Below are 16209 nucleotides of genomic sequence, written 5' to 3'. Positions count from 1 at the left end.
TGTGCATTGGCACATTGGTGGGATATTGCAGGGGAACCTGGAGGCACCCTGAGTAAGAAAACTTTAATCAAGTATTGCTATCAATGGTGGTTAATATATAAGTTAGAAGATGATGAGAAGCAGCATCGGAATGGGACCTTAAACTACAATGCCTTCTTACATTTACTGTTATTCTTAAGGAGAGAAGGTAAATGAAGTAACATGAACAGTTTTTAGAATTGAGTGCTCTAATCACGAGACTAAGTACTGAGTGTTTGTGGAAACTGAAGAACTGTATTGTTTAATTTGTGGGTTCTGAAGGGAATGGGACAAACAGTTTTGATGGTATAAGTCAGTGTAATTGTTAATGGTATACAGAAGCTTGATTGAGGGTATGTGGAAATGTAACTGAGGGTATGAAGTGGACAAAGGAAAAAGGGTTAAAGATGAAGTGAGTTTATCTGCACTGGCATGAGAGCAGCCCCCCCGCACCACTCCCCTGCGAGCAGAACTCTCGGAGTGAGAGTGCCGGAGTCAGAGACTGCTGTTGCAAACAGCATTACTTGCGAATGGGGGGAGATGGAGAGGATGGGGTACTGGCAGTGAGAATAGCCTTCATGTGCAGAGATCTAGGAAACCCAAAGTTCCAGTGTTAGCACTGGAAATCTCTGGAGAGGAGGAGGTGAAACTGAAATGTAATGTTAGTACTAGTACTATGTTAGTACTAGTACTAATGTTAGTACTAGTACTTTATGTAATGATGAGAGTTTGGAAAGTGAAAAGTTTGAGAAGGACGCAGGCTGAGGAAGGCAAAGATGAGCAAGGTGTAACAGGGATGTCAGAACCAAAGAGGGTGAGCAATATGAAGAAAAAGAATAATTGAGAAACAGAGATAGTAAGGAAATTGGAAATAGCAACAGCTGTTACTGTTGCGGTGCTAGAGTAGAGTTGTAAGACCCAGAGGTCCCCTTAGAAAGAGGTAAAGGGAGGGGCCTGGAAGAACCCACGGAGGGTTCCACCCCTGCTGGACTGCAAGCAGTGTGCAAACTGCGGGGAAATGAGACATTGGTGGAGAAATCCAACCGTCTCTGATTGCAAACAGCTGAATGATGGGAACCTGGGAAGTTATTCCTAGCAAATCCACTGGTTAAATTGCAGCTAGGAGAGCAGGATAAAGAGGTGTATTTTCTGGTGGGTATGGGTGCCTCTTACCACCCATAGATGATTTTGCAACAGTAATAGGAGCTACTGCCCAACAAGAAAAAGCTTACCTTTTGGGATCAACTAAATATGGGCTGAGAAAATAAGTAGGAATACATCAATTCCTGCACCTCATTCCCAAGTCTCTGGTTAGCAAAGGCATCTCGTTTGCAGGTCTCCCTGCGTAAATGATTTTATTTGCAAGGGCATCTCCAAGCTTCACATCTCTCGGTCTCTAAAACACAGTGAGCCCCTGGCCCCCTAGCAGTCCTTTTCCCTTTGCACTGGACTTCTTCCTGGCTAGGGGCTTCCTCGACACCGGCTTGTCTCACAGAATCATAGGGTGGCAGGGGGGTTGAGAAGGACCTCAAAGATCACCTGGTTTCAGCCCCCCGGCCATGTGCAGGGTCGCCAACCAGTAGACCAGGCTGCCCAGAGCCACATCCAGCCTGGCCTTGAATGCCTCCAGGGATGGGGCATCCACAGCTGACATCCATAATCCGGTTTTCAAGAATTTGGAACATGGACTCCTATAGTTGTACTTCAGCGTTGGACCTGATTGACATAGAATTTCTGAAGTGGCCTCCACAATTCAAGTGATGGGAGGCTCCATCAGCTCCTACGGCAAGAAGCTAAAGATTCTCTTGAAAATAGATTTGTATTTGGTTTCCCAGAGTGTTTTTGCTCTGCTTATTTCTGGTGGCTTGCTTGTTGTTTGTGTGAGTGCTGTTCCTCCCTCGTCAGATGTGTTGAAGGCTGTCTCTGTTCTTGTAATGCCAAATATCTAATGATAAAATTAATTTTCCACAGGCAACTTGTCAAAATCAAGACCCCTTTCTCCGCATCCCCAGTACAGATCCGTTCCTGGCTTAGACTGGGGAGATTTCTGTCCAATCACAAGACATGCAACTCCTGTCTGTACGTACAGCCGGGGTTGCCCTTTCCCAGGTGTAGAATATGGCACTTGCTCTTAGAGTCATAGAATCATAGAAGTGCTCAGGTTGGAAAAGACCTTAAAGACGATCGAGTCCAGCCGCAACCTAACCATACTACCGTAACTCAAACAACCCTCTGCTAAATCACGTCCCTGAGCATCACATCCAAACGGCTTTTAAACACATTCAGGGATGGTGACTCAACCACCTCCCTGGGCAGCCCATCCCAGTGCTTAACAACCCTTTCTGTCAAGACGTTTTTCCTGATGGTCTTGTTAAACTCCGTGTGCTTGGTGGTCGCCCAGCTCTCTCCCGTTTGGCTGGATCTCCCTGCAAGGCCTCTCTCTCCACCCTCAGCGACAGGAGCCAACAACTCCTCCCCGTCCAGTACTGACAGCAATCTTGCGCAAAACACCTTCTGTTCCTACATGCAAGGCATTGATGAAAATAGGAAAGAGAACTGGCCCTAAAACGGAGCCTTGGGGAGCCCCGCCAGTGACCGGCTGCCAGCCGGATGGAAACCCCACCTACCATAACCCTTGGGGCCCAGTCCATCAGCCATTTGCCACCCACTGCATTCTGTTTTTGTCCAGCTGTGTGCTGGGCGTTTTGTCCAGAAGGATACACAGATTGATGGCTTCCTTCGGGTAGTATGGTTAGATTGTGGTTGGACTCGATGATCTTTGAGGTCTTTTCCAACCTGAGTGATTCTATGATTCTTCCCAGAGTACCGGTCCCTGATTGCACTGCCTGTGCATTTCCTTCTTACTCTTCAGGTTATCCAAACCCTAAGCCTGACAGATCTTATCCCTAACCAATTCCAAAAAACAGCCCCAACCCCAACCCCAGTGTTAACCCTAACCATAATCCCAACCCCAACCCTAATCTTAACCCTAACCCTAACCCTAACCGTAACCGTAACCCTAACCCCATAACTCCTAGCCCTAGGAGTGACACTACAGGGTGACACTATGGGATGATACTGTGGGGCAGCACTTTGGGGTGACAATATGGGGTGACACTGCAGGACAGTGCCATGGGGCAGTGCTGTGTTGTGATGCTATAGGGTGATGCTATTGTGCAGCACTATGGGGTGATGCTATGAGGCGACGCTGTGGTGTGATGTATGGGACAGCAGTATGGGACGGCACTCTGGGGTGATGCCATGGGGATGCACTATAATGCAGCACTATATGGTGATTGTATGGGGTAATGGTATGAGGCGATGCTACGGAGTGACAGTTTTGGGTGGTGCAGCGGGGGTGACGCAATGGAGCACCGCTACGGGTCAGTGCTATGGGGTGACATTATGGGAAAATGGTATCGGTTGATGCTAAGGGGTGACATGGAGCAGCGTTCTGGGGTGATGCTATGGGGCAGTGCTATGCATAGTGCTCTAGGGTGACGTTATGGAACAGTGCTACGGGGCAATGCTATGGGGTAGCACTATGCCACCAGCATGGGGATTGGGATGGCCAGCAGTGTGGTCTTGGTCACCGGCATGGGGATGGGGATGGCCACCAGGATGACAACGGCCATTGCCACGCAGGGCTGTGCGGGGGGCAGCGCCACCCCGTGGCCGCAGGGTCAGGCGCTGCGGACGGACACCAATACACGGCGACATTGCAGCGCACGTTTACTGTGGCCACGGCTGTGTCCCGAATGCTGCCGAAGGAGCGCTCAGTGCCCCCAGGCCAGCGCGTGCAGGCGGTGCGCGACGTGGCAGAGACGCTGGCGGTACTCAAGGTGGCGGTGCATGCCGGGGGGAACGCGGCTCAGCCCCCAGCGCAGCCCCCAGCAGCCGGCGGCGATGGTTCCAGTGGAGTCGTTGTCGCCGCCGTGCAGCACAGCGCGGGCGCACAGCTCCTCCCAGCTGTCCCCCGCCGCCAGCAGCGCCTCCAGGGCCACCATGGGTGCGTCGTGCCCGCTGCGCCCTGCCCACCCCCCCAGCGCCCAGCGCACGTACTCGGCGTCACGCTCCTCCGGCGTCGGCAGTGATGGCACTCGTGGGGGACCACCGCCCCCCAGGAGACCTCGTGACTCCAGGTACCTGCGGGGACAGAGGGCGCAATGGGGTCGTTGGGGACAATGGGGGAAATTATGGGGGCGATGGAAGCACTGGAGGCAGCGGGGGCATTGGGGTCAATGGATGACATGCGAAAATCAGACCCTATAGCCAGTAAGGATATAGAGCAGGTATGTGTTTATTGGTAACACGTGTACATCCTGGTGCAAGGGGGATCGTTCCACCTAGCTTGCACACCGTCAGGAGAAATCGTGCTGTAGATATAGGTTGAGCTAATACATAATCAGTAGTTGACAGGAATTCAGATACATATTCACTACGTTCCTGAGAGCCCATTAGCATGCAGTCCCTCCCCCCCCTTGCGCGTGCATAGTAGGTCATGATGATGAAGGCTCGTAGTCTTCCTCGCGAAGGCTCGGAGTCTTCCTCGCTGCAAACTTCTGACCCTGAAGGGGGGACATCCCCCGAACTGCTTACAGCTTGCACTTCAGACATCACCTTCCTGCCAAATGTTTTCGACCTGTTCTCCGGTCCTCATCTTTATGGCCTTCATTCTCCTTGTTATTCCGGACCTAGCGCCTGTGAAAGTGCTTGGAATCCCTTGTTTTCTAATACTCTCTACGTAAACCATCTCTATTTGCCCCTATGTCTACCTTGTGAAGCTGCTTTCTCTTTTCTTGCTATGAAGCCCTTCTTTCTATACTGCAGGGACCTGATTTTGTCCTTCATTTCCCCCCTTTTCTATAATCTAGCAGGACTTCTACCTGCTAGATTCTCTAATCTGTTCTGTGTGTCCCAAAATAGGTCCCACTTTCCACCTTTTACCTTAGCTCATGTTTCTTCCATATCTCGTATTCTTTTCTCGTATTTCGGCACAGGCAGGCAGAGCACTTTATCATCACGCAGTACCAACAATCAGAAAACCAACAATCAGTACTAAGATGATACAAACTAGGAAGAGCTGCTTTAACCATCCTAGATTTGGTAGCCAACTAGTAAGCAAGGTCCATAAATCTTCCTTCCAGTTGGTGTCATCCTGACTTGTCCTATGCAAGACTTTCGTCTGTTCCCAAATTTTCCTTAAATCTGTTTCCGTTCTTAAATCCTTATTGATGTAAGCACAGCAACTCTGACTTATTATGGTACATACCCCTCCTTCCTTGGCTGTTAATAGGTCTAATGCCATTCTATTTTGGAGTACTACTTTGGATAAGGAGGATACCTCTTCTTGGCTTGCCTGTAATGCATCTGCTGTGGCATTCTCCACAATTTCCAGAGTTGCAGAGATGTTTACTATAGCTTTTTCTAGAGCCGGGATAAGAGCTCTCAGAAAGCTGTGGTATCCCTTGTTATATATAGCTAGGGGGTTGTATGTACGCTTACTTCTAATTCAAGGGGTCCTCAGGAGTCCCCAAGGGATTTCCTCATGCACTGTGGTCTGGGCTATTAAGTATCCTGTAGTACAAGTCCCTGTCCAATTTAAAGGTAATGCCTTTCGTGCCTGGCCGTCTCCACATAGCCACCAGTATCCATGAGGTAACTTACATGGCCTGGCCATATTTTCCTGATGAGTGAATGATGCTCCCATCTCTACAATTCCGAGTATGTTCTTATCTGAGACCCAGTGTGACTCCTTACCGATCCTAGGATCACACCCCTCACCTTGGTTCCACCTTCCAGCTTCACTGATCCCTGATACTGCCCCAGAATTTCCATATTCCCAACTACACCCTATGCCTGTCAAGTGCTGTCATCCAACCCCCACCCCACCTTTACCATCAGTTTTTCTGTCTACAAAGATAGATCTAGTAAAGTTAATAGCTAGTAAATCAAACTTAGGTCCCTTTTGTGACTTGTCTTCTATCCCAAACTTACACTTTCCATGTTCTACCCAATCTGGAATGGTCCAATTTAGTGCCACTATCCCATAAACAGGCACTTTTCCCTCCCCTCTGGGGAAGGCAGTGCATATCCAACAAGATTTGTTGAGAGCCTGGCCAATTTTATCAGTTATTTTTAAGTAGCTATTCTCTTGCCAAGCTGTGACTACTGCTCCAATCATACTGACTATTATCAAAATCTTATACATGCTTTTGGATCCTGATTTTCAGTGGTCCGCTCTCTTCTGCTGTCCGCTGTGGTCCTGGTGCTTTCTTCAGGCAGGTGTGATGTATCCACGGTGTAAGTCCCTCTACCTTGGCAGTGGTATGGGTGGTCAGGAGAATTTGGGAGGGTCCTTCCCACTTTGGTTCCAGAGGTGAATCTGAGAGAGATTTAACATAAACATAGTCGCCTGGCAATACATCATGCACTGGACCATCTAGGCCTCGTGCCCTGGCACCGAATGCTGTTTGTTCAATTTTCTTTAATTGCTTCGCCAAGCTGACCATATATTCACTCAACACCTTATCCCCCACCTGCATAGAGATTTCCTTTTGTACAATATAAGGTCGCCCATGAAGAATCTCACGTGGGCTTAATCCGTCCTTGGTTCGGGGTTTAGTCTGAATTCTCAGAAATGCCAAAGGCAGTGCCGGCAGCCAGTGAATCCCAGCCTCTCGGCCAAGTCTTACTATCTGTGATTTGATCAGGTGATTCATTTTTTCCACCTGTTCGCTTGACTGAGGTCTATAAGGTGTGTGCAGTTGCCAATCAGTTCCCAATAATGTGCTTATTTGTTGGACCACCTTGGCAAGAATGTGGGCCTCAATCTGATGAGATTGCTACAGGAGCCCCGAACCTTGGAATTAACAGCATGTAACAGCATTTTCGTTACTTCCTGAGCCTTATTAGTCCTACAGGGAAATACCTCTAGCCATCCCAAAAAGGTATCAGTTAGTACCAACATACAGCGATACCCCCCTTTTCTTGGGAGTTTCAAGAAATCAATTTGTCACTGTTGCCATGGAAGGTTCTCTTTCTCAACAGGCCCACTTGAACCCCTTTCCTGGTACTAGGATCGTACTTTGTACTGTCCGTTTGCCCAATACATTTTCTTATCCTCCCTTAGAACCAATTTCCATAAAATACCAAAGGGCAAAACAACGTGTCCATCTGTCAGCCTGCTCTCTTCCTTCTAAATCGTTAATTAGATTGCTATCCTCTTTAAAATATTTTACAGGTTTTGACTCAGGTTCAGAAATTTTAAGTTTACGGTCTGGAATTAAAGCCTTCTTCAACTACCTGTTCAGCCACCTGATCCACCATCTTATCTCCAGTTTCCTGTACAGTGTTCCCTTTCTGATGTTCTTTACAATGTATAATAGCCACGCTCTTTGGTAGATTTACATTATGCTGTTTTTCCTTGTGTGTGAGCATTCCTTGCTCTTTTCAGATGGTGCTATGAGCGTGTAGCATCCCAAATACATAATTAGCATCTGTCCATATATATCAGGCTCCTGTCAAGGCAGTTATTTCAGCCTTCCCAGAGAAAGTCCCCACAGGTAATGGTTGTGCTTTGATTACCTTGTCAGTAGCAGTTACTGCATATCCTGCCTTACGGTTTCCTTGTCTCACAAAACTGCTTCCATCAGTAAGCCAGGTGTCTTCTGCATCTTCTAAGGATTCATCTTTCAGGTCCGACTGGTAACAGTCCATAGCCGCAGTTGTTTCAAAGAGGTCATGAAATACTGGTTCTCCAGGAGTTCCGCTAAGGGAAGATGCTGGGTTGACAATATTAGTTACAGTTATTTCTGCGTCATCCTGCTGTACCAGGATGGCCTGGTATTTCAGGAACCTCTGAGGGTGAGAGCCAATGCCCCCCTTTTGCCTCCAATACAGCAGACACTGTATCAGATATTAAAACTGTTATTCTTTGGCCTAGTGTAAATTTACCAGGTTCTTGAATATTGAGCACTGGTGCAGCCACCGCCCTCAACCACTCTGGCCATCTCTTACTTACTTCATGAAGGGGCTTTACCAACAGTCCGTAGCTGTGTATCCACAGCTGGCACCCTCCTGTCATTCCTGAGAATGTACGGAGTTCCTTGGCACTTTGTGGCTCAGGGGTTTGGCAGATGGCTTCTTTCCTGGCAGTCCTTAAGGTTCCAAGTCCAGCTGTAATCTCCTATCCCAGATACGTCACTTGCCGTTGGGTTATTTGTGCCTTCTGTTGAGAAACTTGATAATCATTTAAACAAAGAAATTCAGCACACACACAGTCTGTTGCACACAGTCCTCTTTGTTTCTGTGGCATCCATATGCTGCAGTGAAGTTCCACCGTGGGTTGGAGGAACCCAAACCTCAGGCTCACGAGTTAACCCGTTCTCAAAAATCATTGGGCTGTTCTCACAACCCTGGGTAACACTGTCCAGGTTTACTGAGTCTTTTTGTCCCGAATTGAGGCTCTCCTATTCAATGGCAAATAACCTTAGGCTTCCTTTGGCCAAACTAGGCAGAAAAGGCATCCTCCAAACCCAGAAGGTAAACTCCACCTACTCATTCCCTAACTTAATTAATAAAGTGTATGGATTTGCCACCACGGAGTGCATGCATTCAACAATTCTATTACTTGCCCTCCAATCTTGTACTAAACGATAGCACTTGCTATCCAATTTTTCATCGGCAAGATTGGAGTATTGTATTTGGATTCACATTCAATTAGTAATTCAAAATCCAAAAGTTATCTATTATTTCTTTTATCCTTCTACAGATGCATATCCTCAAAGGGCACTGCTTTACCCTGAGTGGGCTAGCCCTAGCTCTTGCTTTTAACTTGGGGCTGCATTTTGTCTCTACCAGGCATCCCTGGTACCTACACTCCTAAGCATACTTTATTTCAGATTTCTTTAACTTCTGGGGGTACACCATTGTGTTTCCCAGTTTGTGTTAAAGCCAGACTTACAATTTTCAATCAGTTAATCTTGTTTGACACTTAGCTCCAGTTTTATTGAATTTAATCTCTGCATCCATTTGTTCTAATAAGTCTTGCCAGAGTAACGGTTTTGGACAACGTGGCATGTACAGGAATTGATGTATTCCTACTTATTTTCTCAGCCCATATTTAGTTGATCCCAAAAGGTAAGCTTTTTCTTGTTGGGCAGTAGCTCCTACTACTGTTGCAAAATCATCTATGGGTGGTAAGAGGCACCCATACCCACCAGAAAATACACCTCTTTATCCTGCTCTCCTAGCTGCAATTTAACCAGTGGATTTGCTAGGAATAACTTCCCAGGTTCCCATCATTCAGCTGTTTGCAATCAGAGACGGTTGGATTTCTCCACCAATGTCTCATTTCCCCGCAGTTTGCACACTGCTTGCAGTCCTGCAGGGGTGGAACCCTCCGTGGGTTCTTCCAGGCCCCTCCCTTTACCTCTTTCTAAGGGGACCTCTGGGTCTTACAACTCTACTTTAGCACCGCAACAGTAACAGCTGTTGCTATTTCCAATTTCCTTACTATCTCTGCTTCTCAATTATTTTTTTTCTTCATATTGCTCACCCTCTTTGGTTCTGACATCCCTGTTACACCTTGCTCATCTTTGCCTTCCTCAGCCTGCGTCCTTCTCAAACTTTTCACTTTCCAAACTCTCATCATTACATAAAGTACTAGTACTAACATTACATTTCAGTTTCACCTCCTCCTCTCCAGAGATTTCCAGTGCTAACACTGGAACTTTGGGTTTCCTAGATCTCTGCACATGAAGGCTATTCTCACTGCCAGTACCCCATCCTCTCCATCTCCCCCCATTCGCAAGTAATGCTGTTTGCAACAGCAGTCTCTGACTCCGGCACTCTCACTCCGAGAGTTCTGCTCGCAGGGGAGTGGTGCGGGGGGGCTGCTCTCATGCCAGTGCAGATAAACTCACTTCATCTTTAACCCTTTTTCCTTTGTCCACTTCACACCCTCAGTTACATTTCCACATACCCTCAATCAAGCTTCTGTATACCATTAACAATTACACTGACTTATACCATCAAAACTGTTTGTCCCATTCCCTTCAGAACCCACAAATTAAACAATACAGTTCTTCAGTTTCCACAAACACTCAGTACTTAGTCTCGTGATTAGAGCACTCAATTCTAAAAACTGTTCATGTTACTTCATTTACCTTCTCTCCTTAAGAATAACAGTAAATGTAAGAAGGCATTGTAGTTTAAGGTCCCATTCCGATGCTGCTTCTCATCATCTTCTAACTTATATATTAACCACCATTGATAGCAATACTTGATTAAAGTTTTCTTACTCAGGGTGCCTCCAGGTTCCCCTGCAATATCCCACCAATGTGCCAATGCACATCCCAAAGGGGTTTGTTTGGGAATTTCCTTCCCCTGGGAGCCTCCCATGATGTTTACACAATTCTTATTGATTCCTAATTTCCTCAAAGTTTCCACAAACAGCCCTTAACACTGTGTAGTGATATTGTTCAGTTATAAACACTTGGAAACAGATCTCACAGAAGCCTGTGCACCTTCCTTTACACTCTTCCCCACAATCAGAACACGGTGCTACATAAATGGACTGACACTCACTTCCTGAATGGAACACGTCTCACTCACACCACACTCACTCTGACATTTAGAACAAAAGCCATGGTTTATACATAATACACAGTGCTGACGATGTCCCTTAGCTGGAATCTTAATAACACTAGTACATTAGTCGATCGGCTGCAAACTTTAAGATTTTTCCGAAAGTCAGCTTGACCTGAAATGATTAGATACACGGTACCGAACACTCAGCAGATGGTGATAACAAGAACACAACCTATAACTCCCACTACTATCTCCAGGAGAGTCCACGCTATCATTTGACAAAATCCCTGCTGTTACCAATCACCTAAGGGAGAGATGTTGCTCTTTCCTTGCGTATGACTTACAGGTCCCCTTTGTAGGAACTCCCCAAGGAGTCTTCCTACCCCAGCCAGAAACCTAACCAGTGAGCTCACGTACTCTGGGGGGGGGGAGCAGGCACGCTCCTTCATACCCTGCGTAGGATGTCTCCTCACGCCTTACACGTTCCCCCTTTTCTATACACATACCTGGTCCGCCTAAGGATGGTCCTTGTCTGTCCCCGCAGTGATCGGGTGAGGAAGGGAGTCCTTCCAAGAAATCTTGGGGTGCGCCAAAGGTGTCCCCTCTCTCAGCCGGTCCTGCAGCCGAACAGAGAGGGTCCCACCTGGGGTGCCAAATTGACGTGCGGAAATCAGACCCTATAGCCAGTAAGGATATAGAGCAGGTATGTGCTTATTGGTGACGCGCGTACACCCTGGTGCAAGGGGGATCGTTCCACCTAGCTTGCACACCGTCAGGAGAAATCGTGCTATAGATATAGGTTGAGCTAATACATAATCAGCAGTTGACAGGAATTCGGATACATATTCATGACATTCCCGAGAGCCCATTAGCATGCAGTCCCTCCCCCCCTTGCGCGTGCGTAGTAGGTCGTGACGATGAAGGCTCGTAGTCTTCCTCGCGAAGGCTCGGAGTCTTCCTCGCTGCAAACTTCTGACCCCGAAGGGGGGGCAGCCCCCGAACCGCTTTCAGCTTGCACTTCAGACATCTAATCACCTCCTGCCAAATGTTTTCGACCTGTTCTCCGGTCCTTATCTTTATGGCCTTCATTCTCCTTGTTATTCCGGACCCAGCGCCTGTGAAAGTGCTTGGAATCCCTTGTTTTCTAATACTCTCTACGTAAACCATCTCTATTTGCCCCTTATGTCTACCTTGTGAAGCTGCTTTCTCTTTTCTTGCTATGAAGCCCTTCTTTCTATACTGCGGGGACCTGATTTGGCCCTTCACTTTTTCTCATTGTTAAGGGAAGGGATAGAGCAGGGGGAGCCCTACTGGACCTTTATGACCTCAATAACCGCTTGGATTCTGCGCTCACTCCTGACAGCCCGGCTTAATGGCATGGGCACGGCTCAGGCTGTCTTTTCTCTTAGTGATAATTAATGCCTCAGCATCCTGATATCCCATCTCTAGCACGATCTGGAACATCTCTGCAGGCCCTGGGTGCCCGTTCCCACCACCATTTCTTCCTTTCCCTCTTCAGAAGCGGCATGGCGCGGTTCCCTGCGTTTGGGAGCAGCAGCCAGGAGGCTGCCAGAGATCCAACTGTGCCTTGCAGCGCACACAGGGACGTGATGGGGCCACAGAGGGACGCGACGGGGACGAACCGTCCTTACCACCACGCACAAGTGAGCTTCTTCGGTCCTCTGTCATGAAGTATGGAGGAACGAATTTTGAGTGTTACTTCGGAGCGGGTGCAGTCTGCAGGGGATGTCAAGTAAGTCACTGTGGAAGCATTAGAGAGGCCGACAGCGGCAGCTGATGACTGGAGTGAGACAGAAGTCTGCGTACAAATGGTGATGCGTAGAGCTGAGTGCATTCATTTGAGAGGCAACAAAGATGTGTCTCAACTTTTTGACCTGATCGCGTTTTGTATGCTGATCCGCCTTTGCTCTGCAGAATGCAGAGCTGTCGGGCAGGCTGGGATTCCTTTGCTGCCATCTGAGCAGGAATGAGACCGGTAATGCTTTTTGTACGTGCACTGCAGTTTAAACATTGGTTTCCAGGCTGCATGTGGCTCTGGGCAGCCCCGTCTAGGGCTTGGTGACCCCGCCCGTGGCAGGGGGGTTGCAACTGGATGATCTTTGAGGTCCTTTTCAACCCAGGCCATTCTATGATTCTGTGATTCTATGACGCTGTGATTCTGTTTTGGCTGTACAACGGTGTCTTTTGCTTTTTTTGGGGTGGACATGGGCTATCAGGACAGTACTGCTCCTGGCTACTGGTTTCCATTAAATCAGCAAATTGTATTTTGTTTTAGGGATGGAGCCTGCACGTCCATCGAGTGATGGTGGGCAAGGGGGGAAACGGAAAGCCTCCGCAGGTGAGAACCTTTTGTGAGCTGTGGTGTGGGTGCCTGCCTGTAAATCGGGATGCATGAAGGCGTGTGTGTGATGGAGGAGAGAGGAAAGGACCCTGCCGATCTGTGCTGACTGCAGAAATGGCACAACACTGTGGCAGCAGAAAGGCAAACTGAAGAAACTGTGCTTGAAGAGGAGAAGTCTATGGTTGGCTGTGCACAGATCTTCCTCCAAAGAGATGCTCTTCAAGTATTTCTTGTTTCCTTTTGGTCAGAAGCTGATGCCAGTGGCCTTCCTCTGAAGCGCAGCCATGCGGAAAGCCAGGGGAGGGGCATGGAGTGTGGCACAGCACCCTAGAGAGGTGCAGACACACAACAGGCACCTGGGTTTGGCGCACTGTCTTCCTGGTTAGGCTTTCTGCCTCTTCTTTCCCGGGACTGTTCTCATTGCGTGTTGCTTGGGGTCTTAAGCCCTGGGATTTCCCATTACCATTCCTGTCCTGATTTGAAATGTGAACCCGCAGTTCAGCCAAGATCCTAAGAGCCATTACCGTGACCACTCCAGATGAGATGCCCTAGTGCTATGGCCCATTGAATGCAGCCTTGGACTCTCTTTCAATCTTGTTGCTTCTCCTTCCTTGATTATAACAGTGAGAGGTGCTGAGCCCAATGGAAAGATCTATGTGAAAGCAGTGCAGGAAGTCCTTTCTGAGGGAGCTCGTCTCCAGGCTGGAGGGCTTCCTATGCCAGCAGGTCCCAGCTCGGGGGGAAGACCTTCCCCTGCCATGTGCTCCCGCTGTGTCTCCAAGTCCCTGGCTGGCTGTAGACGCAAGGGCTTGGACAAAGAGAAACAGACAGCAACGCAGTTGCCTGGTAACAAAAGAGTGAGGGGTCAGAGCAGGGACAGCGTGCCGGCTCCAGCAGCACACCCTGGGCCTGCCGCAGGGCACTGATGGAGATAGCTGCCTGGTTCCTATACATCCTGGCTAATTTACTAGACAATATGATGTTTGGACTGGTTTCCAAGTGCTCTTCCCAGTTCCTGATGCGTGTTCAGGATGCCAGCTTAGTTACTGTGCTTTCAGTCTCTCTGAATGTATTCTCTGTGGGAGGATTTTACATTATGTTGAGGAATTTTGTGGGCTTAACTACAGCTGCTATTGCACTGGTTATTCGTGGCTGTGACACATGTGCCGCAATTGAACAAGCCAAGAGGATGAAACCCCTCTGGGGGGAAGGGCGATGGCAAAAGTATAAATATGGGGAGGCCTGGCAGGTTGATTACATCACCTTGCCACAAACTCCCGATGGTAAGCGTTATGTGCTTACCATGGTGGCGGCAACCACTTGGGTGGCTTGAAACACATGCAGTACCCCATGCTACTGCCCGAAACACCATATTAGGTCTGGAGAAGCAAATCCTGTGGGGACATGGCACTCCAGAAAGAGTTGAATCCGATAATGGGACTCATTTCAAAAATTCTCTTGTCAATACTTGGGCCAAAGATCGTGGCACTGTGTGGATTTGTGTCAATGGTTTAAGGGCTGGTCCGGCCCGGTTCCGCGACTAGTGGGGTGGAGGGATTTCGCAAAATCCGCGCCTCCAGGAAGGGAAACAGGGGACCCCAAAATAATTAAAAACAGCGGCAACGATCTGAGGAGAAACAAACTAATTTACTAAATATAGTATCGGAATGTAAGATAACACACTATAATACAATATAAATCAACAATAATTGAGAGAAGGATTGTCCGAGAGCCAAAGGCCTTACACTAATACTGAAGCCTTGCGTGCAGTCGGGCACAGCAGTAGCGAGCCGATCCGACAGGGAACACGGCGAGACGAGAAGAGGGACAAGTCAGATGACCTGCGCCCTTATATCTGTTCCCTTGAGCAGGAATGATAACCGTACTCGAAAAGGCTCTTGGGGAACGTAGTTCTTCTTCTCTTCCAGACAGGTACCCGGAACTAAAGCATTTGCTCCTTAACTCCCAGTACACTGCATGATGTTGTGATGTGGAATACTGATAACCAAAAATCATGAAACCATGACAATTTGTCATATCCCCCATCATGCACCAGCTTCTGGTAAAATTGAACGATACAATGGGTTGTTAAAAACTATGCTGAAAGCAGTGGGTGGTGGAACATTTACGAACTGGGAGAAGCATTTGGCAGAAGCCACCTGGCTGGCCAACACTCGAGGATCGGTCAGTCAAGATGGTCCTACCCAATCCAGCTCCCTACATACGGTAGAGGGAGACAAGGTCCCTGTGGTACATGTAAAGAGCATGCTGGAAAAAGCGGTAAAGCGGTTTGGGTCCCTCCAGCCTCTGGGAAGGGCAAATCTCTTCATGGAACTCTTTTTGCTCAGGGACTTGGGTCCACTTGGTGGCTGATGCAGAAAGATGGGGATGTTCAGTGTGCACCACAAGGGAATTTGACGCTGGGGGAGTGCAGTCAGTAATTCCATCTATATATATGTATGTAGATGTATGTGCATAATGCATTTTCATTATTGTTTGTTTGCATACATGTATATGTATATATTAAGCATGATGTACTAATGTGGAATAAGGCGCGGAATGCCATGGTTTTATGATTTTTCTTATCGGTATTGCACACCACACCATCATATAAAGCATGGGGGATTAAAGAGTTCTTACTCCAGTTCCATGTACTGACAACTTTGTGGATACCTGGTTCTCAGAAGGGAAGAAGAGCAGCATACCCCAGAGGACTTTGCGCTCAGAGGGGAAGATCAGCCCCACAAGTCCCGGGATTGCTCTCTCTCTCTCTCTCTGCCTGGTGGTGTGCGGCTGTGCTCCCCAGCTCCCTAACACAATCCTAACCCCACACCCAACCCCAACTCCAACCCTAACTCTAAATCTAAACCAAACCAGAACCCCAATCGCAACCCCAACCACAATCACAACACTAAACCCAACCCTAACCCCAACCCACACCCTAACCCTAATCACAACCCTAAACCCAAGAGTAACCTCAACCCCAGCCCAAACCCTAAGCCTAAACCAAAACTTAATTCCAACACTCACCCCAATCCTAATATCAAACGTTGAGCCCAACCCTAACCACAACTTAAGGCCCAACACTAACCCTAACCCTCACCGTAACCCTAACCCTATGCTAACCCTAAACCTAACCCTAACCCCAACCGCAACCGCAACCCAAGCCCTAACCCTAACCCTATCCATAACCCTAACTGCAAACGCCAACCCCAGCTTTAGTTGGTGAACTCACC

The sequence above is a fragment of the Gallus gallus genome, chromosome 34 (genome assembly GCF_016699485.2).
Source record: "Gallus gallus isolate bGalGal1 chromosome 34, bGalGal1.mat.broiler.GRCg7b, whole genome shotgun sequence".
Lineage (NCBI taxonomy): Eukaryota > Metazoa > Chordata > Aves > Galliformes > Phasianidae > Gallus > Gallus gallus.
This window is presented reverse-complemented; position numbering follows the sequence as displayed.